Source organism: Taudactylus pleione, unplaced genomic scaffold (assembly GCF_031769625.1).
Source record: "Taudactylus pleione unplaced genomic scaffold, aTauple2 ptg000007l, whole genome shotgun sequence".
NCBI lineage: Eukaryota > Metazoa > Chordata > Amphibia > Anura > Myobatrachidae > Taudactylus > Taudactylus pleione.
The window spans coordinates 23,625,820-23,653,451 of record NW_028284410.1 but is presented as its reverse complement, the minus strand read 5'-3'; the positions used below and the strand labels follow the sequence as shown (position 1 = coordinate 23,653,451).

Sequence of the window (27,632 nt, the reverse complement as noted above, 5' to 3'; positions counted from 1 at the left end):
ATGTCACAGAGTTGAACATTGTTACCATCAATGAGCTTGGCGAATATGAAGAGGTTACACCTGGTGGAGGAGAGGACAGGAGCAATGTTACCCCAGAGGGTCACCAGCGCAAAAGGGAGAAGACGAGTTCCCATCAGGCCATGTCTGGCAAGAAGAAGAGGAAGCTTCAAAGGAATGGAGAGACAGGACAGCGGAAGAAGAAGAAGAAGGAGAAACATCATGAGGAGGATGCGCATGGGAAGAGGAAGAGATTACACCAGGATGTGGCCGAGGTCCAAGAGAAGAAGAAGGTCAGGAAGGATGGTGATTCCCCCCATATAGTGGACACTCCAGGTAACGAGAGATATGTGGTTTTAACCGAAAAAGGTTCCTCCATAATTTAGAACCTGCTCTCCTACTGCTACTAGTTATAGATCACACTGTAGCTGATTATCTGTCACATTTTACTTAATATTTCCCTGAGCCACATTGTACTCACATAGAGGGAGGTATCATGGCTGCCATAACTTGGATGAGGGATTGAAGCACATTGATTTAATGTGATTCAATGTCCCAATCAAATTGGACCTTAGAGGCCTGTAGGCTCTAACAGAGACATTTAACTTATTAAACTAAATCCAGCACTAATTCTACATTTTTGGAAGGTCATATTTATATTTATATCTTACAATTAACTTAACCCATTTTAATGTTAATTTGTAACAGTATGATGTCCCTTTACTAACAGGCAGGTTCTCATGTACCTTATCACTGATAGCTCCTCGTCATCATTTTACCACAGAGCTGACGTCCTAAAATGGTTAATTATACTATAGCGTTATATACAGTAACTTATATCACTCAGGGAGATTAAACCGATATTTTTTACTTTGCTTGCTAAAACCCAGCAATACCAGTAATATTATATTGGGTAACAGACGCTAACAGCAGAATATCAGTGAACAACATGGAGTAATAGACTGTGGGCTGTATTATATGTATATTAGCACCTTGATTATTTGTATTAATTGGGAGCACATTGCACATCACAATGACAATTGATATGTTTCTGTAAGTTACTGTGAAATGGGGAGTTTTGTTTTTAGCTGTAATATTATAGCACTACTAACCCAAAAATACAAAGAACTACTAATACCTTTAACATATGTATATATGATTATATATATGTCTTGATAAAAGGGAGAGGTCCCTGAAACGTTGATTACATGACGACTGGTATCATGGTCATTTTTTGCTTTCATTATTAGTCTCTTGAGTGCCGTCCATTTTGCTGTTATTTATATATATATATATATATATATATATATATATGTAAATTATATGCGTAGAGCTTTTATAGAAGAAACAACTGATATTTAGTGAGAGATGTATCAAACATTAGAGAGAGATAAAGAGGAGAGAAAGTACCAACCAGCCAGCTCCTAATTGTCACTCTACAGGCTTTGTTTGAAAAATGACAGGAGCTGTTTGGTTGGTACTTTATCTCCATCAACTTTATCTTTCTTCAAGGCTTAGTACATAGACCCATTTATCTCTCTCCACTTTATCTCTCTCCGAGGTTTGATACATCTTCCCCTTAGTCTAGTCTTTACAATGGGTAGTAAAATACAAGATCCCATAGGGCCCCTATGCCACAGCTGGTTACTGATTTGTATAATATTAACTATCTGACTTTTCATTTATTTAAAGAAAATAATCATAACCTATTGTTATGTTACCCCAATAGGAGGAAGCAGAGTCTCCTCATCCTGCCCTGGCAAAAGAACCCCATTATCCATCAGGAGGTTCATTTTCCACAAAGAGCTCGGCCAGGGCAGCTTTGGGAAGGTAAGATTTGTATTTTCTGTCTGGTTTGTCCTTATGTAACTGTTATGCCTAACTAGCTATATTTGGTATGCAGTCGGGAAGCCGGCGGACCTAATCCAGACAGCCGGCTTCCCGACTGTCATATCCCGGCAAGGGTCTAAAGACAGGCGTTGGAATGCCGACGCCTGTCATTAGACATACGCTGGGAGCCCAACGCCCGGTATCCCGATCGAAGGATAGCCGGGTGGCTGTGGGGGGGGGGGGGGAGGGTTAGCGTTAGGCACCCCCGGGGGGGACTTAGGGTTAGGCACCCTCCCGGGGGACTTAGGTTTAGGCGGCGGGGAAGGGGAGGTTAGGTTTAGGCACTTAGAGGAGGGATTAGGGTTAGGCACTGGGGGGGAAGGTTAGGGTTAGGCACCCCTAAGGGAGGGTTAGGGTTAGGGGGGAGAAATAGGTTAGTATATACTTACCTTTGACGATCGGGATTTCCTCCTCTGCCGGGATGCCGCTGTCGGGATTCCAATCATACCGATTCCCTATATTTACATATAACAAACCTGCCACCTTGACTTTAGGTACATAATAGTCATTTATAAAAGTTTGCATCCAAATCCCATTTGTGTCTGTGTGAGCAGCCTATTTTTATCGATGTGAATAGTGAATATGGTGTTTGCGAGGAGTGAAATAGTTGTATTTTCTGCAGGAAGGACTTGGGCAGATTGGGACCCCGTACTGATATCCCTAAATGACATACCTATAGGATAAAGGTTAAACCAACAGTATTTTAGGAGAATGCTATTTAGTTGATGAAGGGGTAGTAGGTAGGCTGCTGAAGTGACAGTGTTACATTTTCCACATGCCTATTGTCAGTTCTGTATAAGTCATACTTGCCTACCCTCCCGATTTGGTCGGGAGCCTCCCAAAAATCGGGTGCCACTCCTGACCTCCCGGGAAGGCAGGCAATCCTCCCGGCTGCTGCCCACCCCTCCTATCCCCCCCGCAATTACCTCTGAATCCCCCGCAGCGGGGAGGGCCGGTGACGCGATTCACGCTGAATCACGTCATTTTGGCCCCGCCCCCTGCTTCACAATGCCAGGTCTGGTATAAGTAGCTGCACTACAGAGACAGGACAAGGAAACCGCAGTACCTGGCAAGTCACTGCCCAGAAAAGGCTCCTGGGTACAGGGGGACCCATGCTGCACACCCTACACCCCAGAGCCGTATTTAGACCTCTTGGGGCCCTAGGCAAGGTACCGATTTGGGGCCCACCCTCCCTCAAACAATTCATGTACTTTGTTAGGCTCTGTGGAAACCTTGTGGCGCCATATAAATGAAGGACAATATATATTTCACAATATGCCAGAGGAAGACGGGGAAAGGGTGACAAGCAGAGGGTGATAGGAAGAAGCAGTGGGTGACAGGGAGAGGATAATAGGGAGAGATAGAGGTCAAGAGAGAGTGGGTGAAAGGGAGAGGATGACAGGGAGGTGCAGAGGATGATGGAGAGTGGGTGAAAGGGAGATGGTGACAATGAGAGGCAGAGGGTGACGGGGAGAGGGTGACAAGGAGAAGCAGTGCGTGACGGGGAGAGGGGGACAGCGAGAGGCAGTCGGTGACTGGGAGAGGGTGACAAGGAGAAGCAGTGCGTGACAGAGAGAGGGGGACAGCGAGAGGCAGTCGGTGACTGGGAGAGGGTGACAAGTAGAGGGTGATAGGGAGAAGCAGTAGGTGACAGTGAGAGAGCAATGGAAAGGAAGAGGGTGACAGAGTTGGTTGAAAGAAAGAGGGTGACATGGAGAGGTATTTGATAACAGGGAGGAGATAACGGAGGGTGGGTGAAAAGCAGAAGGTGACAGGGAGAGGTAGAGGGTGACGGACATTGGGTGATGGGAGGAAGGTTACAAGGAGAAGCAGTGAGTGACAGGCAAATGGTAGAGGCAATTGGTAGAGGCAGCTGTAGGTTTCTGAAGGAGGGAGCACATGGGGTAAATTGCTAAGGAAAAACAATGCTATTGGAGAGAGGGAGAGAGAGAAAATCAGAAGGTAACAGTGAATGAAGAACTGACCTTTCACGCAGTCCTTGAGCAGAGAAACTACAGCAGGTAAGTGTTTTCCCCTGGCCAACACAGCAGGAGCCGAGAGACGGAGGAGATCTGAACCCACATGACTGACTTTAGACCCAACAGTGACTGTAGCGCTCCTCTCCTCTGGTTTTCATTCCGGGACCGGTCAGTAGATTGTGACGTAGGACCTCTGGGTAACATTAGTCTCAGAGGCAGTGGTCGAAGTCAACATTTTTAAATGTGGGTATGGAAATATTAGGGGTGCCAAGGCCCAAATCCTGAGCCCCCCTTACATTTCCATACCCCCACTTCCTCCCCTCACAGGACACCTCCCCACACATCACTGCAACTCCCAACACCACACAGCACCTTCCCACACCACCGCACATCCCCACACCGCACAGCACCACACCTCCCCACACAGCACAGCACCACCTCCCCACACCACATAGCAAATCACCTCCCCACACCACAGTACTTCCCCAACTCACTGCACCTCCCCACACCACAAAGCACCAACTCTCCCCACACAGCACAGCACCGCACCTCCCCACACTGCAGCGCACCTCCCCACACAGCACAGCACCGCACCTCCCAACACAGCACCGCACAGCACCTCCCCACTCCATACAACACAGCACCTCCCAACAAAGCTCCGCACCTCCCAACACAGCACCGCACAGCACCTCCCCACTCCACACAACACAGCACCTCCCAACAAAGCACCGCACCTCCCAACACAGCATCGCACCTCCCCACACAGCACCGCACCTCCCCACACAGCACAGCACCTCCTAACACAGCACCACACAACACCTCCCCACACCACAGCACCTCCCCACACCACCGCACCTCCTAACACAGCACCGCACAACACCTCCCCACTCCACAGCACCTCCCCACACCACCACACCTCCTAACACAGCACCGCACAACACCTCCCCACACCACAGCACCTCCCCACACCACAGCACCTCCTAACACAGCACCGCACAACACCTCCCCACACCACAGCACCTCCCCACACCACCGCACCTCCTAACACAGCACCGCACAACACCTCCCCACACCACAGCACCTCCCCACACCACTGCACCTCCTAACACAGCACCGCACAATACCTCCCCACACCACAGCACCTCCCCACACCACCGCACCTCCTAACACAGCACCGCACAACATCTCCCCACACCACAGCACCTCCCCACACCACCACACCTCCTAACACAGCACCGCACAACACCTCCCCACACCACAGCAGCTCCCCACACCACAGCACCTCCTCACACCACCGCACAACACCTCCCCACACCACTCCACAGCACAGCACCACCCCACTCCACTGTATCTCCTAACACAGCACCTCCCCACTCCACTGCACCTCCCCACACAACACAACACAGCACCGCACATCCCCACACCACATAGCAACTCACCGCACCTCCCCACTCCACAGAGCAACTCCCCTCCCCACACATCACCGCACCTCCCCACTCCACAGCACTTCCCCCACCACAAAGCACAGCAACTCACAGCACCTTCTAACACAACAAAGCACCCCCCACCACCACCTCACCTCCCAACACAGCACCGCACTTCCGCCCAGCACCACACCACCTCACTTCACTTCCCCACCACACAGCACAGCAACTCACTGCACCTCCCCACACCACAAACCACCCCCATCCCCTTCCCCTTCACTCAGCACCGCCACAAACAGGCTCACCTCGCTGCGCTCCAGTAACCGCTGGGGTTCCCTTCCCTCACTGGCATCACCGCTCCTCATGTATTTTCATTCTAGCTCCGTGACAGCTCATGAACCGACAGCCAATTAGGGGCGACCACGCGGCCGCTGCTGATTGGCTGCCGGTCCGCGAACTATCATTGGTTGGCCAGCGTTAAATTTAATCAGGTAGGGGCGGGCTCAGATGCTGAAGGAGGTGCCGCTCAGAGAGGATAAGGTAAGAGGAGAGGAGGAGACTCAGACCACCTCCTCCCACTTAGTTATGGCCGGCCGCAATGTGCTGTAATGAGTCGGGGTGACTCGTTATTAGCACTGCTGTTAGTGCCGCTTTGGGCCACTTCATTGCCGCGGGCGACACTGTCGATATGCCTACAGCCTAGCAGGTAGTCAGGGACGGATTTCGTAGGGGGCCCGTCTGTGGGCCCCGTGGGACCCGCCGGGCCCTAGGCAGGCGCCTAGGTTGCCTAGCGGTAAATCCGGCCCTGCTACACCCATATAATTATACCTACCTCTGCGGAGTCCCACATCGGCTGGCACTGCACACAGGAATCACAGAGAAAATGACGTGGCGGCACAAAGCCAAAGTCTACTGCACTGCCGGAGAGGAGGGGGCTGCATAGAGGCTGCACATGGGCCCCTTCTTTCTTACTCCACACCTGAATAGATTTACTTATTACTATAGAATAAAAGTAATTGCTATATGTGCATGCTATTGTGAAAATAATTCTGTGCACATTAAATCAAAATACCCGGCATATACAGCTGCCAGTCATGCACATACAGTCCCAGCCCCAATGGCAGGGTTGTCTTAACAGCAGTGTGGGCCCTGGGCACAGCAATACACTGGGGCCCCAACCCACCCATTCACGGGAAAAAAAATTAAATGGTCAATAAAATTAAACTCTCCTCCTTGCCCATCAGACCTCCCACACATGCAGAGAGACTCTGTCTGACTGGTCTGAAGCCGGCGGATGAAGTGAAACTGAGACTGAGGTGAGTACTCGTCACGGGGTGGGATGGGGTGGGGAAGGTTAGATCGGAATACAGTGCACTGGCGGCCGTCTTATAAAAATATAACAAATTTACCAACTGGCCGTGGCTGTACGGGGGAGGGTTGGTGGGCCCCTACAAGCTTCGGGCCCTTGGGCAACTGGCCAACAAGCCCAATGGAAGATATGGCCCTGTCCAATGGCATTGTCTGGTTAGCATGATTACCAAATGCTACCCTAAAGCATGTAGATTAACATTGGTGGGTATCGGATCAGGACAGGGGACATGACATCACGGATTTGGTGTGTCTACGTCATGGGTGGGTGCATGAAAAGCACTAGGCTGCACCTTATCCCCATCTGTTCTCAATCCTATTCACTTCCCCGAGCACCAGTGGCAGGTGTGTGCAGCACCCATTCACCACTGCTATACAGAAAAGCAGTGACTAGACCTCCCCAAATGCTTATCAACTCAGACAATGCAATGCAATCACTAACATATTTTACTGTATACATTAAATATATTACATTCCCTTATCTCCTGACACAGTATATTATTATTACTCATTGTACGACCCATACCTCATATGAGAGTGTTTGTCATATATATCAGTCTTTCCTCCTGACTCTCTAATGCCTCTGTCCTGCACAGGTGATACTGGCATCTGACACCGTGACCAGGAGACAGCTTGCAGTGAAGATCATCAGGAAGAGGGAGGTGCTGCAAGAGGACGTGGTGAGAGAGGTGCTGGTGGAGCGAGAGGCCCTGCACGACGTCTCTGGATCGGCCTTTGTCATCCGAGGGCTTTTTGCCTTCCAGACTGAGGTACTTTCAGGAATATTTCTATTAACCTTCTTGGTCTGGAAAATGGTGATGCTGTTCCTGGGCATCCTTATATGCTGGAGCGGATGCTATTCCTGAGCATCCTGTCATCTATAATTATAATATGATGACTTTTTTTTGTGCAAAACAATGTTATGTAGTACTTTTACAATGGTATCATACCACTACTCTCTTACATACTGCATGAGCAATACACCACATTTGCTGGCCCTAATAAAATATCCAAACTTGCAGAGGCGTCACTAGGGTTGGTGTCACCCGGGGCTGTAATGCACGGTGACACCCCCCTCCACAAAAAAAAATATATATACACACGGACCAAGATACACACACACACACACACTAAAGTGATATATATATATATATATATATATACATAATCTACAAACAAGCAGTGGCACTTGGTGTGATTCAAATGAGAAAAACAACTATTGATTTACATAAAAAACATGACTTCTGACGTTTTGGGGATTAATACGCCCCTTTGTCAAGGTGTAGAGATGAAAGAAAAAAGATAAAATGAACAACTTACCTTAATATAGATGTAGAAGCCCGCCATGAATGTGAAGAAACTGAAGCTAGTGGACGCGCTGGCTTGTCCTGCATGTCTCACTTGGATGACATCACTGAGCCGGCAGCGTCACGTTGCTAGGCAGCCAAGGACGCCATCCGGGTAACAGCGTGTATCCATAGGAAAGTGCACTGTGAATTAAGCCCAAATTACAAAGCAGTATAGTAAGAGAAGTTAGCAAAGAGAGGTTAAAAAAGAGAAGTAATCCCCTGCGCTCGCAAAGGCCGTATTATCCAAAATATAAGGACTGGTGTACTGAGGTTATACAGGACGTGTCTCAGATGAAAACATGGCAAACATCCTTGTAGGTTATAAAAGTGCAAACCTCTGCTAATAAGCATTGTAATTAGGGATGTGCGCCGGACCATTTTTGCCGGATTTGGATTTGGATTTGGTTCTAATTCGTCGTCCGGCTTTGGATTTGGATTTGGATTTGCCAAACTGCGGTGACTGGCTTTGGATTTGGATTTGGATTTTTTTACAAAAATTGACAAAAAAAGCTAAAATCACATAAATTGGTCTTTTTTTTCTTCCTAGAGTATTATTAACCTCAATAACATTAATTTCCAGTCAATTTAGACCATATCACAGCTTATAATATTGTTTTCAACATTATTGGCCAAAGGTTGCAGTGAGCTGACTGGTTACTAAGCGACAAAGCAGCGGCACAACGACACAGACACCACAGTATAAAGCACATCTATGACACATTGCCACACAGCAGTGGCAGAAATGAAAAGTAGTGCACCCACCCAGTGGGGTACGGCCAGCAGAGTCACAGTACTTGTTTACAAAGTGGGCTACGGCCCTAGGAGTCACAGTGCACAATCTTATTAGCATTACACCGCACATAGGGCCTGATTCACATTACACCATAAAGTAGTGTCTCTTATTTATGTTACGACACACAGTAGTGCCCCTTTTACACAATGCCCACAGTAGTGACCCTTTTACACAATGCCCACAGTAGCGGTGTCCCTTACACAATGTCCCCCAGCAGTGGTGCCCCCTATGCAGTCCCCTTAGTAGTACGGTCCACTATGCAGTGCCCCCAGTTGAATGCTCCCCAGTAGTATGCCCCCCATTAGCAGGCCCCCCCAGTAGTATGTCCCCCATTAGCAGGCCCCCCCAGTAGTATGCCCCCCATTAGCATGCCACCCAGTAGTATGCCCCCCAGTAGTATGGCTCCCCCAGTAGTATGGCTCCCCCAGTAGCAGGCCCCCCCAGTAGTAGGCTGCTCCAGTAGTAGCCCCCCCTGTAGTATGGGCCCCCCCTGTAGTATGGCTCCCCCAGTAGTATGGCTCCCCCAGTAGCAGGCCCCCCCAGTAGTAGGCTGCTCCAGTAGTAGCCCCCCCTGTAGTATGGGCCCCCCCTGTAGTATGGCCCCCCCTGTAGTAGGCCCCCCCAGTAGTATGGCCCCCCCCAGTAGCAGGCCCCTCAGTAGTATGGCCCCCCCAGTAGCAGACCCCCCCCAGTAGTATAGCCCCCCCCAGTAGCAGGCCCCTCTGTAGTATGGCCCCCCAGTAGTATAGCCCTGCCCAGTAGCAGACCCCCCCCAGTAGTGCAGACCCCCCCAGTAGTATAGCCCCCCCCCCAGTAGCAGGCCCCTCTGTAGTATGGCCCCCCAATAGTGCAGATCCCCCCCAGTAGTATGGCCCCCCCAGTAGCAGACCCCCCCCAGTAGTATAGCCCCCCCAGTAGCAGGCCCCTCTGTAGTATGGCCCCCCCAGTAGTATTGCCTCCCCCAGTAGCAGACCCCCCCCAGTAGTGCAGACCCCCCCCCAGTAGTATAGCCCCCCCAGTAGCAGGCCCCTCTGTAGTATGGCCCCCCCAGTAGTATAGCCCCCCCCCAGTAGCAGACCCCCCCAGTAGTGCAGACCCCCCCCCCCAGTAGCGCCCCCGGACCTTTGACAAGTAAAAAAATAAAAAAAATAAAACTTACCTGTATCCCCGCTCCCGCGCCGTCCGCTCTGTCACACGCTGAGGAGGGAGCCGGAAGACGGAGCTCATGTGTGAGCTCCAGCCGGCTCCCTCCGTGCAGCAGCCAATGAGAGTCTGTGTGACTCTCATTGGCTGCTGTAACAAACACACAGCTGCCGCTGGCGGCTGTGTGTCTGTGTCTGTGTAGGGCAGAGCGCTATCACTGCGCTCTGCCCTACACGCGAGGAGACCTGATGTCGGATTCTCTAGTGAGAATCCGACATCAGGCGGCCGCCGTTCGGCCCCGAACGGGGATCCGAGTCAGGCGGTGAACACCCGAACAGGGTTCGGGTGGACTCGGATCCCCAATGTTCGGAGCGGTTCGGATTCCACAGAATCCGAACCGCTCATCTCTAATTGTAATCAGTTAACTCATGCTTATTAGCAGAGGTTTGCACTTTTATAGCATAGATAATGTGGGCAGAGGCACAATGTGGAGAGGGAGCACACAGAGGAAAAAGGGACAGGGGCATTGATAGGTAGGGGGCAGAGGCACAGATGGGGAGAGGGACAGAGTCACAGATATGGTAAGGGCAGATAGGCACAGATATGGGGATGGGCAGAGGCACAGACATGGGTAAGGAGCAAAAGCACATATACGGGGAAGGGGCAGAGTAAAGAGCAGAGCAACATATAGGAAGGGGGCAGAGGCACATATATGGGGAGGGGGCAGAGGCAGGAATGGCAAAGAGGAGGACAGTGGGACAGACTTTACAGGTGAGAAAGGCTGAGGTACCTTAGGCTAAGTGCAATGTGTGCACGACGGCGTTGTCACTTTCTCTCATATAAGTTTCTTCTTTGTGCAGTGCACTGCATGCACACTATGCCCAGCCAATGGGAGCAGGAGAGGAGAGCTGGGGTCGGGACAGCTGTACAGGGCGGCAGACAAAGTAAACTAGCGGGTTGCTGAGATGGGGGAACTGCATGTGAGAGGGGGTCCGATTCTTCAAACTTCCCCATGGGGCAGGTGCCGATGATCCTGGATCTGGAGGGGGAGGGGTCGCGGCCAGCGTTAACGGGGGGCGGAGCCTGTGACTAGGAGGCAGAGCCTGCGACTAGGGGGCGGAGCCTTGTATGAACACTAGCAAGCTGCTGTAGCAGGAAAAGAAGATTCCTGTCTACAGCAGCACAGCGTTTAGTGGCCTCTTGGGCTGTGGACCTGCCCCATTGGTAATCCGGCGTGCGCCATGCGGGCAGGAGTCTGACGGAGGGGTGCAGGCAGGAGTGTGTGGCTTTTGGTGTCACCCCCTTGGAGGGTGACACCCAGTGCGGCCCGCACCCCCCTTGTGACGCCACTGCAAACCTGTTTTTAAGTTATATTTGATACACACAATGCACAACCCACAGAAAATGTATATAATCTCTCTCTATCCATCTCATCAAGTGATCTACTCATTAATTGTCACATCCAGTCATTATTACTGTGACACTGAGCTATGTGCTATCTGTAGATGCCGATAAGTGGGAACAATAATATATTGTATTATATTGGACTTGTGTCTGTCTACTGACAGGAGCTTCTCTTCCTGGGGATGGAGTTCGCCTATGGAGGAGACCTGTTTGACCTTCTGGAGAGAAGAGGGTCCTTGGACCTACACACGGCAATGTAAGAGCAGTAAATGGGGTGAAAGAAGACTGAATAGATGAGGGTCTGACTCACATAATGATATATAGAAGCTCCAGGGTTACAGAGCTTGGTGGATGCAATTTCTAATGTGTCCTTGGCAGCTGGGTCAGTTATCACCCACCCTGGAACATTGGGCCTGACTCAGAGGTGTTGGGAGTTGCATTTGTTATTGTGATTTGTGGTTTGGGTACGTGGCTGTGATAATATGCAAATTCTATTTTCTGCCTTCCCCTTGTGCACCAGCGTGTGACAGAGAGTAAATGTACTGAGACGCCCACTTATAGTGTTTGTGGACAGTATAACTGCATCAGTAGTTCTGAGCCTTCTACCATCGGCTCACCATCGCACTCACCATCGCACTCACCATCGGATCACCATTGCATTCACCATCGACACTTGCAACAGTATGGCCTGCTCAATGTTTTCTTCTCATATTTCCTACACATGGCCCCTGTGGCTGTGGATGTACATTTGGGAACACAGCTGTGGTCACTGACATGTCCATGTCACTCCCATATCACATCATAAGATGCTTTTATTATTTTTACAAACACTTCAGGCCGTCTCCCATTCACTGGCCAGGAACGCCCATGGTTGTGCTCCACCGGCTCTACTGCAAGCATCTCCATACACAACAGCGGTCTCTGTGTACACAAGCGCCGTACGGGTTTTCAGGACTTTCCGCACAAGTGCAGTAGCAAATAATCGCTCATCTGCGCAAACATCGGCATTGCGTCTACCTGTGAATCCGGTCCATTGTGAAGTAACAGTCATAGCTGACAGCACTGTGACTAATATAAAGTACAAAATGCAGTCACAGAAATAGCACCTGCACATTATTCTTCATCATTTTTTGGTATTTGGTTGTAAAAGAAATATATGTATTATCTAGTAGGATTTCAGCCAATGTGGTAACAAAATATGCATAAAATGTACACATCACATTCTTCTCATAGTCATGCATGAGAGGCCCAACTGGCAGTGGTATGTGCCCTGATATCCTCATGTCAGCATTACCACTCTGCACTGACTGTTACATAAGCCTATTCTTCCTTCTGATGGTCAGACACAACCAGGTTATATCTGAATATGGGCTATCACATAAGACAAATACGCCTCCTGAGCAGTTGGTGTCAGCTGTTACCAGCAGTGGTGGATGTTACCTTGGGCTGCAGGACTGCACCCCCCCCCCCCAGTAAAGATCTGCCACCACCAGTGAGCCCCCGGTACTTGCAGTGGCTTATTGGAAGCGCTATCTGCTATCATATGCTGGAAGGAAGTCTGGACAGTGATTGGCAGATAGTGCTTCCAATAGGAAGCCACTTCCCTGTCTTTTTGCCAGCTCTGATGCTTTCAGGGGCTGCAGCTGATGCAGTCCCTAGAAGCCGGGGGCTTGTGCACCTCCCTCATTTTTTTCTTTCCCTACGTCACGGTACTGCTCAGGTGGGCAGCAGAGTGGCAGTCCCCCTCAAGACAACAGGTATGAGCCACCACTGGTTAACAGTATTTTATGTGTTTATGTAGTGAGTCTAGTTACATGTGTAATTCTGTATGTAAACTCTTTCTGTTCCCTTTCTTTCTCTACCAGTTTCTATGCAGCTGAAATGGTTTGCGGATTGGAACATCTGCACTTTAAGGGCTTCATCCATCGGTAAGTACATTTATTTTCTCATTGTAGTAGATATTGTTCTCAGTTCTGCCATTTTATTATATTTCTTTGTACACTTATGTCACATTTACAATGGTGAGTACAGTAAACTGACCATACACGGATAGGGCCTGGTGCTGATTTGGATAAAAATCTCCCGTATGTTGCTCTCTAAGGGGCCAATTGTACAACTCATGATTTGTGGATACATTATTACTGGAGCAATTCACTATAGCTCCTGTGCAAGTGGCTTTTGTACTGAGGGCATTACAGGGGGCATTACTACTGGGGCCACTACCACAGGGGGCATGACTACTGGGGGCATTACTCGGGAGGACTAATTACTCCTGGGGGCATTACTCGAGGGGGGGCATTACTACTAGGTGCATTACTCGGGGGTCATTACTATTGGGGCACCACTTCTACGGGCATTACAATTGGGAGCTCTACTTCTTGAAGGCAGGGCATTACTACTGGGGCACTACTACAGAGGGAGCATTACTATTAGGGGCACTGATACAGGGGCTTTACTACTGGGGGCATTTATACAGAGGGTACTACTACAGGGGGCATTACTACTGGGGCCTCTACCACAGGGGGCATGACTACTGGGGGAATTACTACTGGGGACACAACTACAGGGGTATTACTACTGAAGGCCTTTAAACAGGGGGCATTACTATTGGGCACACACAGGGGGCATGACTACTGGGGGCATTACTATTGGGGGCACAACTACAGTGGTATTACTACTGGGGGTATTTATACAGGGGGCATTACTATTGGGGACACTAACACAGGGGGCATTACTATTGGGGACACTAACACAGGGGGCATTACTACTGGGATCACTACCACAGGGGGCATGACTACTGGGGGAATTACTACTGGCGGCACAACTACAGGGGTATTACTACTGGAGGCATTTATACAGGGGGCAATACTATTGGGCACACACAGAGGGCATGACTACTGGGGGTATTACTATTGGGGGCACAACTACAGTGGTATTACTACTGGGGGTATTTATACAGGGAGCATTACTACTGTGGATACTAACACAGGGGACATTACTACTGGGGGCATAACTACAGGGGGCATGACTACTGGGGGCACTACTAATTGGAGAATTGCATAGGGGGCACTACTCGTGGGGGCATTACTACTGGGTGCACTTAATAAAGGGCACCACTACTGTGGGCACTGACACTACTGAGGTCCCCATTGCGCATACCCCCAGTTCATCACATTTAATAGGGGCCCCCGCATGTTTGTTGCCTAGGGGCCCCCACAGACCTTAATCTGGCCCTGCTTGTACTGCACAGAGATTTCACCGGTCCCCTGCCAGGCCAGTCTGACGCTGCATCTGACATGCTCTTTCTAATTCAAAGCAGCAAAGGCACCTGTCAGAAGTCCCATACATCGGTTAGACTTCTAGGGAATGGACTCCCACTAAAGTACTGTTTTATTAACATACAGGATTTAGTAAAAACCCTTAAAGTGCTTTATTGTATATTGAAAGATGTAATTGCAAGTTATGTCATTTGATTGTCCATGTTAACAGCTTATTTTACTTAGAGAATCAATACTATGGGGCCTATTTATCAACACTAAAATAACGTTTTTAAGGACATTCCTTAATTAACGTTATTTTAGTATTCATGAAGTATCTTAACGCAGGAGATATCACTGATATCTCCTTGCTAAGTCTCCCTGGGTTAATTTGCACACACCCCATACATTAGTATGGGGATATGGAAATTATGGTATTCATCAAATTCGGAAAGTTTTGTATTTTCGGAATTTGATGGTGTTACCATACGCCACTGTGAGGTGGCGTATAGTAGGTAACACTTACCTGCTTTTAGCTGGGCAGGTTCCCCGGCATCTTCTTCCGTCGCTCTGTTCCCTCCTCTGGCTCCTGTGGTTGCTCTGACACTGTGTTCTCCCAACAGAACACAATAAAGTTTAGAAAAAAAACAACTTTTTTTTTTCTAAACTGTACTGTGTTCTGCCGGGAGAACACGTGTCAGCAAAGCAGATGGAGCCGGAGACTGCTGCACGGGCAGGTAAGTCGGGGACGGGGGGGAGGGGGGTGGGCACACAAAATTACCGCAGCTGTAGGCATTGCTGCGCATGCGCTCATTTTACAGATGTAACAGCGCATGCGCAGCACGGATTACAGCAGCGGTAAGGTAGAGTAGATAGGGAAAACTATCTATTTCCTGAAGAGCTGTCATCGCAAAAATGACAGCTTTTCGAAATAGATAGTTATGGAGAGGAGGAATGATGAATTCCCCCGGTGATTAGGTAGAACTCCATGCGAGTTCTAAACCTAATTACCTCCAGAGAAAGTTTAGGTATGATGAATAGGCCCCTTTGTGTTGATAGAAATAGTTATAGAACAGAAATAAAATGTAGAATCTTCCTTTTCAGAGACATCAAACCAGAGAACATCCTCATTGATGGCGCAGGCCATATTAAAATTGCAGATCTGGGCCTTGCATTAAACAACATGCATGGAGGTCTGGTCGCCTTTGGCTATGCAGGGACACCAGGCTATATTGCCCCCGAGGTGAGTTATAGAGGATGTCTTATATGGTAATATTAATGCTAAATAGTAATTACACTTCTACAGATAGTAATCATGTCTTACTCTGGGTGACCTAACCACAGTTATAGTCTATCAATGCAACATAGCTCAGCTATTTACCTTGCTAATATATACACAATAATGTAACACAAAATTGGGGTGCAATCTACTTCTTTATTTTTATATAATGATAGAGAGAAAGAGAGACAGAGGGAGCATCAAACTTTTTGGTTTTCAAGTGATCTGAAAAAAGCTGTGTAACATGTGGTATTGTATAATGTAAAAGGGCTGTAGGTAATTCATCACCATGGAGAATATCGCTGATCAGAATGTGAGCAGTGTAATGACATCACAGGTGTAATGTTATGTCACACGTTCTGACTATGGGTATTCTCACTGTGGATGAATCATACATAACTCATGTAAGATAAAAAGGGTCCAATAATTTCCCAAACTTACAAAGAAACACAGAAAACAGGTTACAATGAGCCACCTGCCATATAGCCCTAGAGCCGTGTGTCATATGCCAGGGAGCTATGACCAGGGCACTATCTATGTTCTCTCTGTGTTTGTCAGGGTTTTCTACATCTGCTCCCATTTTACCCTACAGTACAAACACATATTGGTAGCTTAATGTAAGGCTATAAAGACTGGGTAAGAGTGTAATGAGTGTGATAGGGAATTATTTTAGTGGGTAATGACACAGGAGTCTCATAGAGGTGGTTCTTACAGGTGAGTTGAGGCAGATGTCAGAAGGATATGTAAGAGGCCATGAGGGAGAGTATTTCATGAAGTGGTTTGAGATGTATAAAGGGTTAAGTTGTAGAGGGGTTGTATGAGGGTAAGGGTGAGTAATTAGAATTGGGTTCTGAAGAATATAGCTAGCCATAGTAGGAATATGCAGAATGGTGGAGTGTCAGAAGATATAAACCAGTTTTGCAGCATTCGGGATGTATTGAAGTAAGAATAGATGGGTGATTTTTGTACTCACATTATATACATTGGAGTACACAGGAACCATGGGGTAATGAGATGAATGCAGGAGCTTGGACACTTTTAAAAAGTTCTACTGAAGCCTGAGCTCCTCCCCCTATATATATCCTAGCCAGTAGAAAGCCAGTTATTTTTATAACCCAACTGTAATATAGGAGAGAGTGGGTGAGATGCAGCAACATCAAAATTGAGGTTAAATGGAATGATGCATATGGGGAATGCGGTCAAACCAAGTTCCAGAAAGCAAAACATTCTGGAGTTTGGACTCAATAAGTAAAGCCAGCTATAGTGTGAACTTGGTATGAACTTACACCCCTGTATCTGAGATTGGTAAAATGTAAAGTGAAAGCTAGTGCTATTACTTTACTTCTTGGTTCTGACTATCCAGTCATGCAAAGCAAAATACAGTAGTAGTGATATGCATCAGGAAAAGTTCCAGCCCTCCAAGGAGGGATCAGAAGCTTATTTTCCAGCCAGGCCTCTCCCAGAGGCAGATAAATCCTAAGTGCAGGTTGGAAATCGTGCCTTCGGCAATCTGCTGGGTCCAAGTTCCTGGCAGTTGTCTGGCTCAGATACAGTGCAAGGTGCAGATCACTTTGGTCAATATGGGCAACCCCCTCCGCCATGAGAGAGCAGTAACTGTCCCGTGTTCCCGGTGGGCCATTCTTGGATCCCTCAGGGAAATATTACTTTTACACCAATGTATGGAATCTTAGTACAGTATTCAGACTTATACAGTATTTACATTATAGAGAATAACCTATAGTATGTAGTAAATTAAATCTTTATTTTGGCAGATGGAAGATTTCCTTGGGTACAACAGTGCGGCAGACTGGTTTTCCTTTGGAATCGTACTGTTCCAAATGCTAACTGGAGAATCCCCGTTCCTGTGCAGGCTGCTTGACCTCCCGAGCTTTTCATTACATCCTGATGCGCAAGACATAATTGAAAAGGTGAGTGTGAGTAAGTGCTGAGTATGCTACTCAGGTTACAAGATCACTCATTTAATATGAGAAACAGGAAATGTAAGTGATAAATATAAATAGAAACATTTACAAAGAGTAACACCCTAAGTTAGCAAAATACAAAAACAGAGGGGACATATATTTGTATAATACACCATAACAAACCTACAAAATAGTTATAAATTCAAACTAAAGCAAATGTATTAAGCACGCATTAAATCACAACAATGGAATATGTTAGTGTGACAACATAAAAGGGGGACAGTAATGGCAGGGTGACACGTTACATACCTGTGTATTCAGCATCATGGACCCTTGTATTTATATATCTGCACATAGCAAACAGAGATAACAGGTGCCCACTGTACCAGTGCTGGTTTTACATGGATGCTGCACTTGTAAACACACAAAACACATTCACTCACAAGATGCACTCTTGTCATTTTGCTGGAGGAACGCTTGTGATCGCTACCTGCCAATAAACACAACAGCCCACCCACATGGCTGCAATATACTTTCCTTGTCTAGCATGTGCCTCCCACAACAACCTGGCTACTCATATATACATCAGGGCCCTAAATCTCGCTGACCAGGTGAACAACAACAATCCAGGCTGGGTGTAGTGGTCTCCCTAACACACACTACCCCTATACTCCCAAACAAGGCATTTACACCAACAATGCAGTAATAGTTGTGAAGCAAAGTAATAATACAGTTACACATCCATGCAACAGTACAGTGGCAGAACAAGCAGGCACCTTACCAACAGCATACCTTTATTGTGGGCCTGACTGGGATATGCAATGCCTAGATGACAAGGTTACTTAGAATGCGGCATGTTCTAGTTAAGGGGCATACACTCTAAGCTTGGGAAAGGAATCCACCTATCCATGGACCAACAACAATTGTTACAGGACCTAGTGCCTTTCCATGCTGCAGACCTAGGGGTCTATTTACTAAGCAGTGTTAGGAGACAGAGTGAAAAGTGGTAAGGTGCCAGCCAATCATCTCCTAACTGCCATCTCACAGGCTGTGTTTGAAAAATGACAGTTGGGAGCTGATTGGCTGGCACCTTATCACTTTTCACTTTGTCTCATAACACTGCTTAGTAAATAGACCCCCTAGTGTCTGCCTGTAAATTGGGCTGAACAATACCTATAGGACATAATATCCTCTGCAGCCTTGGGCTGAATATCTGCCTATGAATGTGGTAAATCAATACCTATAGGGCTTGCTGTCATCAGGCCTGTTGCCTACCTAACGGGGCCAATATTAATACGATACAGGGACTAATGACATAGGTTGCTCTGGCCTATTGCCCACCTTTTTAGGAGCCAGATATATTTTTCCTACAGGGCCTAATCCCCTCTGCACATTGGGCCTACTGCCTATCTAACAAGGGTCTTCACTAATGCTACTGGGCCTACTGCCCATTTATGCCCTACCAGGCCTAGCCTATCACACTCCAGTACTAGTGCCTGATGGGGCCCACAGGCCTTGTGCCCAAACACTGGATGCAGCACAATTGGACTTATCAGTCATCTAGTCTTTGGCTGAGCCACGCCTGGCTCCACCATGGTTACCCACCCTGTGCTCACATGGGAGAGGCTACTCTCCACTGCCTCAGGGCTTCCATTGGTCTTCAACCTAGGGGCAGTGGCCACTGCTGCCTCAGGACTTCTGCAGCCATTGGATTCACACTGTATTTAGCAGTGACACCTGGATAACATTGGTACAAATTGATCGGTACCCCTTCATCATAGTATGGGACAAATCGTACCCCTTCCCCATGAGGCCACACCCCTTTATCGGGGGCTCATCTTATGTACCTATTTGAAAAATGGGCAATGCTCTTTCTGGCCCAGGGCACCTAAAAGTCTAGTTACGGCCCTGGCCATGCCTGAGGCTGCCACTGGTTCCTGGTACATTGGCAGCCAGGATCTTTCCAGCCGAACCCGTTTCACTAACATATAGACGTCTCCTCATACACCTAGCCTCATTACCACATACAGCGCAAGTCATCCGTCACGAATGAGCAGCTCTGAGAGGTGTAGCGTAGAGTCTATTTCTTTACATTTTGCATCTTATTCACGTTCAAAAAAAAGGGGAAAGGGGGATCTGGGAATAATTTAATGCACAGGACCTATTGAAATTGATAAGTAAGTATAAAATACCAACAATATAGATTAAATACAAATGATTATCAAAGCAATATACAATGTTGGTGGTGCTCCCTGGAATCAATATATAACTATATAGGGTTAAGTTTTGCTCAGGCAAAACACAAAAGAAAATTCCTTTTTGGGGCACTCTTATTAAATGAAATATGTCATGTGATATGATGATAATTTCTAAAACGTAACTTTTAATAGAAACATACCCTATAAAATATAATACATATATAAATATCAACAATAATATCTAAAAAAATGTTTCAAAATATCTGTAGGCGAAAAATATCGAAAACAGCAGTGTATACCCATTAATATGTTACACTGCCAGATACATGTAAATCTTATTCACAGTGCCATTGTAATGATGTCAACGGCTAGAACACATGCAATTTCATACCTAAACAAAATTCTGACATCTCCTTGCCCTGATATCAAAAGACGTTAATAAATTAGTATCATGTACTCACATAAACATAAATGTTAATAGAAAAATAGCCGCACAGACTAATTGTTTTACTTGTCCTTCCCAAATCATAAATTAAATATCTAACATTCTTATCTTTATATTTATTGGGAGGTGCTCCCAGGAATAAAACATCACAATAGATAAGCAAAAGAAGAGCAAAGTATTCCTATAACGGGGCACACTCGGACTAATCTAAATGAAAAAACAGTAATAAATGACCCAAAAACAGAAATTATATGAATAAATTAAAATATAACTTTTATTAATTACTTATAAAATATTTAGGCGAAAAATAATATGTGTATAAAATTACAATACATATATTGTTTACCACTAAACTTTAATGTATCAGAATAATTGACGTTACGTCACTGACGTGTGTGTAATTTAACGTCAATTAAATTAGATAGGATTATGTTTCCTATCTAGTTAATATCGGCCTCTTGATTGCGATGATATTAGATATATCAGTCCTGTAAAAAAGAGGGCAAAGGGGGAGCAAGAGAAAAAAGCTAATATATATAAATTGCACTCAAAATTAGTATATATCCACAGTGCAAATAATCATTAATGCAATTCTCTTGATAGTGATCGTCCGCATGTGTATCATAATATCATTCAATACAAAGTAGATCAGAGATACACAGGTTTTATAGAATAAGTGAAAGTAAGACACCTAGGTGTCCCCCACTTCTGCTGTCTCCTGTTGTACCTATTCACCTGGTATTTTCACAGGTGATGAGAGAGTGGGGGGCTGGTGTCTATAGAACATAAAATGTAATGGCTTAGTTGTTAAAGGTCTATTATAGCGGGAGTTAAATAATCTCTGGTGCCGTTGGGTATAGCAGAGGTCAAGTGCACCCAGACCAGTCAAATCACCACCTAGAAAGAGGAAAGATTTTACCTGTGCAGAACTCAGTCTGTTTAAAGTGACGTGTCAGATTTGCAGTATCTGCGTCTGCTGCCTGTCAGCTGTGAATCAGCTTTGTCTCACCAGTCCCCGGCACGCATCAGCATCCTGCTCACAGACGCCTGCATTGGCTGTGTAGGGCTCCGTTACGTAATGGTGGGGGTGGGAGAGCATCCACGGTCAGCTGATCGGATCCTTGGTTGGAGGTGTATAAAGTTAGGTTGACGCGCGTTTCGCCCTAACTTTACATATCAGACATATCTGTCCATCGGCTGTGCAGCGCAGCCAGTACGATATGTCTGTGAATTACGCCGTTCACAGACATATCGCTGGTACACACTGGCCGACGGGCAGCAGATATATTGGCCGATCAATTGATTCGCCAATATATCTGTCAGTGTGTACCCAGCTTTAGATGCACATTTTGAGGGAAAAAGACGCTGAGAGGGGCTGTTTGGCATGACTGAGGTCACAGTGTATGACACCACATCTGTATATTGTATAAAACACAGACATCATATATACACATTTTTGACAATTTTTGTCACATCTGAAAAATGATTTGGTGGAGACAGCTATTACCTGTCATACATTTATTCTTGAACTCATCTGATGTGGCTAAATGCTGCCTGTCTCATCTTGCAAGTTAATAATAATTACTGTAACAATTTATCTTCATATATGGATAACAATTTTATTTGCAGCTCAGCTGTTACATAGTAATGGTCTTGTTGCTCTTTCCAGCTCGTGTGTGAAGATCCTGATGAACGTTTGGGTGCGGATGGTGTAATAAGATACCATCCCTTCTTCTGGAGTACGGATTGGGAGAGGCTGGAAGCCCTTCAGATACCACCCCCATTCGTACCCAGCAAAGTAAGTGCACAGATATTGGGCCTGATTCAGAGTTGTATGCAAACCCAATGGTTTGCATCCCATTGTGTATAATGTCAGAGATTCTTGTATTGTTTGTGTCTGACATATAAAGGTGTTTTCTCTGACTCTTTATATGAATACATGTCTCATATTTCTTCTCTCTGCAGCCATCTGAGAAGTCACTGCCGCACCTGACGTTAGAACATCTCCTGTCAAGTGTAACATCAGCCTGTGACCCAATAAGTTCTTTCCACCAGGAACTATTCCGGGGATTTTCTTTTGACACCAGCATATAGCTGCCCTGCTGCCATATACCACCTGGCACCCCTTCATGTCCCTGCTGCAAATAGGTATGGCATAACATCGCCCATCGGTTCTCTGATGCCCCCGCAAACCAGAATGTTTACCATCTAACATTCCCCCAGAATGAAGGTAAGATCTTCTGTCCTGTCACTGTCCCTTATTATTCTCTGATAACACCAAATTCATCATATGTTCTCTATCACCCTGTGGGGACACTGGACCAGGGACATCCCAATAATACCCCTATGGGTGGGTGCGTTTGCAAGTTACAGTATCTGTAGAGTATGCAAACACATAGAATTTAATATTTTGGGTATACACAAAAGTGTAATTCCCAAGCTTGTCCCAGTTGTATTAGTGTAGTAATAGTGTAGCATAGTAATAGGGATAGTGCAGTTTTACTCTAGTGTTCAGATATGTTAGTAATAGTGTAAGGATATAGTAATAGTATAGGGATAGTGCAGTTATACTCTAGTTTTCAGATAGTGTAAGATATCATAGTAATAGTATAGGGATAGTACGATTCTACTCTAGTCACTCCCTAATGAGTAAATTAATAAAATCCCCAGGAAGCACAAATTTACTAGTTTCACCCTCCTCCAATTGCATAAAACATTCCCAACACAACCCCCCCCCCACTAACAGGGCTATTTATTGGAGAGTGTTTTTATGTCACCACATTTCGCCTCTCCCCCCACCCTGCCAGCCCATTCTCAAATAGAGCTATTCAGATAAAACACTCCAATACTTCCCTGCAGGAGAGTTACAGAAGCAATGCACCTAGATCTGCATGTTTAAGGCGTGTGACTGGCCGGCTATTGAGGGGCTAGGTGGAGGCCGGAATTTTAATTAAAATACTTTTCTAGAACTTCCCTGCAGGAAAGATTGGGATGTACTGGGAATACACTTCCTAGGCCTGTCCCTGGCACCCTATATTCAGTGTATTACAATGCATCCAGAAAGTATTCACAACGCTTCACTTTTTCCACGTTTTGTTATTTTACAGGCTTATTCCAATATGGAATAAATTACTTTATGTCCTCAAAATTCTACACACAATACCCCATAATGACATTGTGTAAAAAGTTTTTTTGCGATTTTTGCAAATTTAAATAAAAAAAACTAAGAAATCAAACATACATTAGTATTCACAGCCTTTGCTCAATACTTTGTTGATGCACCTTTGACAGCAATTACAGCCTCAAGTCTTTTTGAATATGATGCCACAAGCTTGGCACACCTATCTTTGGCCAGTTTTGCCCATTCCTCTTTGCAGCACCTTTCAAGCTCCATCAGGTTGGATGGGAAGCGTCGGTGCACAGCCACTTTCAGATCTCTCCAGAGATGTTTAATTGGATTCAAGTCTGGGCTCTGGCTGGGACACTCAAGGACATTCACAGAGTTGTCCTGAAGCCACTTCTTTGATATTTTGGCTGTGTGCTTAGAGTCGTTGTCCTGCTGAAAGATGAATCGTCGCCCCAGTCTGAGGTCAAGAGTGCTCTGGAGCAGGTTTTCATCCATGATGTCTCTGTACATTGCTGCATTCATCTTTCCCTCTATCCTGACTAGTATCCCAGTTCCTGCCGCTGGAAAACATCCCCACAGTATGATTCTGCCACCACCATGCTTCACTGTAGGGATGGTATTGGCCTGGTGATGAGCGGTGCCTAGTTTGCTCCAAACATAACGGCTGGCATTCACGCCAAAGAGTTCAATCTTTTTCTCATCAGGCCAGAGAGTCCTTCAGGTGCATTTTGGCAAACTCCAGGTGGGCTGCCATGTGCTTTTTACTAAGGAGTAGCTTCCGTCTGGCCACTCTACCATACAGGCCTGATTGGTGGATTGCTGCAGAGATAGTTGTCCTTCTGGAAGGTTCTCCTCTCTCCACAGAGGAATGCTGTAGCTCTGACAGAGTGACCATCGGGTTCTTGGTCACCTCCCTGACTAGGGCCCTTCTCCCCTGATCGCTCAGTTTAGATGGCCAGCCAACTCTAGGAAGAGTCCTGGTGGTTCAGAACTTCTTCTATTTACGGATGATGGAGGCAACTGTGCTCATTGGGACCTTCAAAGCAGCAGATATTTTTCTGTACCCTTCCCCAGATTTGTGCCTTGAGACAATCCTGTCTCAGAGGTCTACAGACAAATCCTTGGACTTCATGCTTGGTTTGTGCTCTGACATGCACTGTCAAGTTGGGACCTTATATAGACAGGTGTATGCCTTTCAAAGTCATGTCCAATCAACTGAATTTACCAGAGGTGGACTCCAATTAAGCTGTAGGAACATCTCAAGGATGATCAGTGGAAACAGGATGCACCTGAGCTCAATTTCGAGCTTCATGGCAAAGGCCGTGAATACTTATGTATATGTGTTTTTTTTTTTAAATTCAATTTGTGTGTAGAATTTTGAGGGCAACAATGAATTTATTCCACTTTGGAATAAGGCTGTAACATAACAAAATGTGGAAAAAGTGAAGCATTGTGACTAATTTCCGGATGCACTGTGGACCTGATTTAGACCCGCTCGCTAAGGTGCGATCGCTCACTCTGAGCAATTTCACCCATCTGCGCATGCGTATAATTCGCAGTGCACATGCGCAAGCCATTCGTTGCAATCTGATTTTGGTTGCTTGCAAGCCACTATCAGGTCGCTGCTTTGAGTGACAGATAGTGCCGTTTGTGGGTGGTAACAGGGGAAGGTGCTTGTGAACGGTGGAGTGGTGTTGCGAACGCAGGCGTGTCAGTCCGCCAAAATGCTGTTTAAAGGGCGTGCATAATTAGCAAAGTAGCATCATTGAACATGTCACCTGCATGTATTTCAGCCCGCACTGATCGCAGTGCTAGCGGAGGGGAAAGGCGACCCCAAGGGCTGTGAGCAGCTCCGATGGCTCACGATGGTCCCGATTAATCATACATTTCACGGAGATGACGTGTGTTGAGAGTGGCAAGGGGGAGTCTTCAGACACTTGCGAGCACACTTTGCCGTTGCTCGCTAACACACAGTGGGCATCCTTACGCAACGCAGTGCGAGATCTTAATTTAAATATCCAGCCCCTTCTTGCCAGCGAGTGATCGCATCTTGCGAGCGGGTCTGAATGAGTTCCTGTATGTGTAGATGCCTGTGAGCAATGTTGGAAATGTCACAAACAGAATAAAAACTAAAACAACACGATACCAGATGCATCTCAGTGTCAAAGTGCACTACTGACTTTTCTGCAGGGTGGGCTATGGAAAGGGGAGGAGTTTGTAACAGTTCCAAACTCCTGGCTGATCCACTTTTTCCCCAAGTTCCAGTGCCCCTAGAGGATAATAGCAAAACAATATCTAAGGCGTGTGATTGGCCGGCTATTGAGGGGCTAGGTGGAGGCCGGAATTTTAATGAAAATATCTTTCTAGGATTTCCCTGCAGGAAAGATTCAAGAGATGCATCTGGATCTGTATGTTTGAGGGTCTGGGTATTATAGTAGGCTTTCCTCAGTGAAAAAAGGCCACCAAGAAGCTGGTACCAAACTGTTCTGGGCTAAGGCCCAGAACATCCATGGTTACCACCCAGGAGAACAGCCTCCTGTAAGATGGCCTCATAATGGGCAGACTGTGCTTTAGTTTGTAGCTACATTAACCGACAACTCCAACCTTACCTGCCTCCCAAATACTTTATGTGCAAGTCATGGTCATCAGAGAGTGACTTAAACTGCAGGCTCCACACTCCCAGTCGAGAGGGAAGTCACTCTTCTGAATCTGGGCCTCTGGTGCGTGGTCCAGTGCTGTGGCCCAATGGCAGGTTTATAGTGTAGGGTCTTTCTGTTACTGCCTGCATGCTCCCAGGACACAGTTCTACGTAAAGGGACCAGTGGGATGTCCTGGGATTACACTGCCTATGCCTGCCCTTGGCACCCTGTATTCAGTGTACAATGTGCAGATGCCTGTGAGTAATGTTGGAAACAAATTGAAAATAAAACAACACGATACCAGATGCATCTCAGTGCCAAACTACACTACTGACTTTTCTGCAGGGTGGGCTATGGAAAGGGGAGGAGTTTGTAACATAGTTCTAAACTCTTGGCTAAGCCCCTTTTTCCCCAAGTTCCAGTGGCCCTATAGGATGATAGCAAAATAATAACTAAGGTGTGTGATTGGCCGGCTATTGAGGGGCTAGGTGGAGGCCGGAATTTTAATTAAATTATTTTTCTAGAACTACCCTGCAGTAAAGATTCAAGAGATGCACCTAGATTTACATGTTTGAGGGTCTGTAGATTATAGCAGACTTTGCTCAGTGAAAAAAGCCCACTAAGAAGCAGGTATCAAACTGTTCAGGGCAGTGGTGGAGCTCCCGGAGACAATGGAGTAATTTGCTGCCGGGCTCCAGCCCTTAAGGGGGCACCTGGCTCCATTGTCACCCGGGCCATTCCGGGCACTGCTATGGAGATGGAACGCCGTTGATCGGCGACCACCTCCAGCTCCGTCAATACGGGGGGTGTGGTCGCTCCCCTATTTGCCGGGCACCCACTGAGTGTGTTACCAGCGGGCGCCCGGCTCCTTCTTTCCCCCCTGCTGTAGGTCCCGCAATGCACTATGGGAGTGACGTCATGACGTCACTCCCATAGTTCCGAGGAGCAGGCACCGGGGACGGAAGGCAGCAGCACTGGAGCAGGGTTTCAGGTAAGTATTGTTTTTTTTTTTTGTATGTGTGTGCGCTCGTGGGTGGGGGGGACTCACTACATGGGGCTTTATTGGGGGCTCACTACAGGGGGCATTACTGGGGGCTCACTACAGGGGGCATTACTGGGGGCTCACTGCAGGGGGCATTACTGGGAGCACTACAGGGGGCATTATGAGGGCTTACTACAGGGGGCATTACAGGGGGCTTACTACAGGGGGCATTACTGGGGGCTTACTACAGGGGGCATTACAGGGGGCTTACTGCAGGGGGCATTACTGGGGTCTTTCTAAAGGGGGCTTACTACAGGGGCATTACTGGAGGCTTACTACAGGAGGCATTACGGGGGGCTTACTACAGGGGGCATTACTGGGGGCTTTCTACAGGGGGCATTACTGGGGGCACTACAGGGGGTTTACTACTGGGGGC

General features: G+C 46.9%; 1 pseudogene; it reads left to right on the top strand.

Annotated features, from left to right (window-relative positions):
* On the top strand, positions 1-22,542 carry LOC148542977 (protein kinase C delta type-like; annotated as a pseudogene).
* Positions 22,543-27,632: the final 5,090 nt, after the last annotated feature.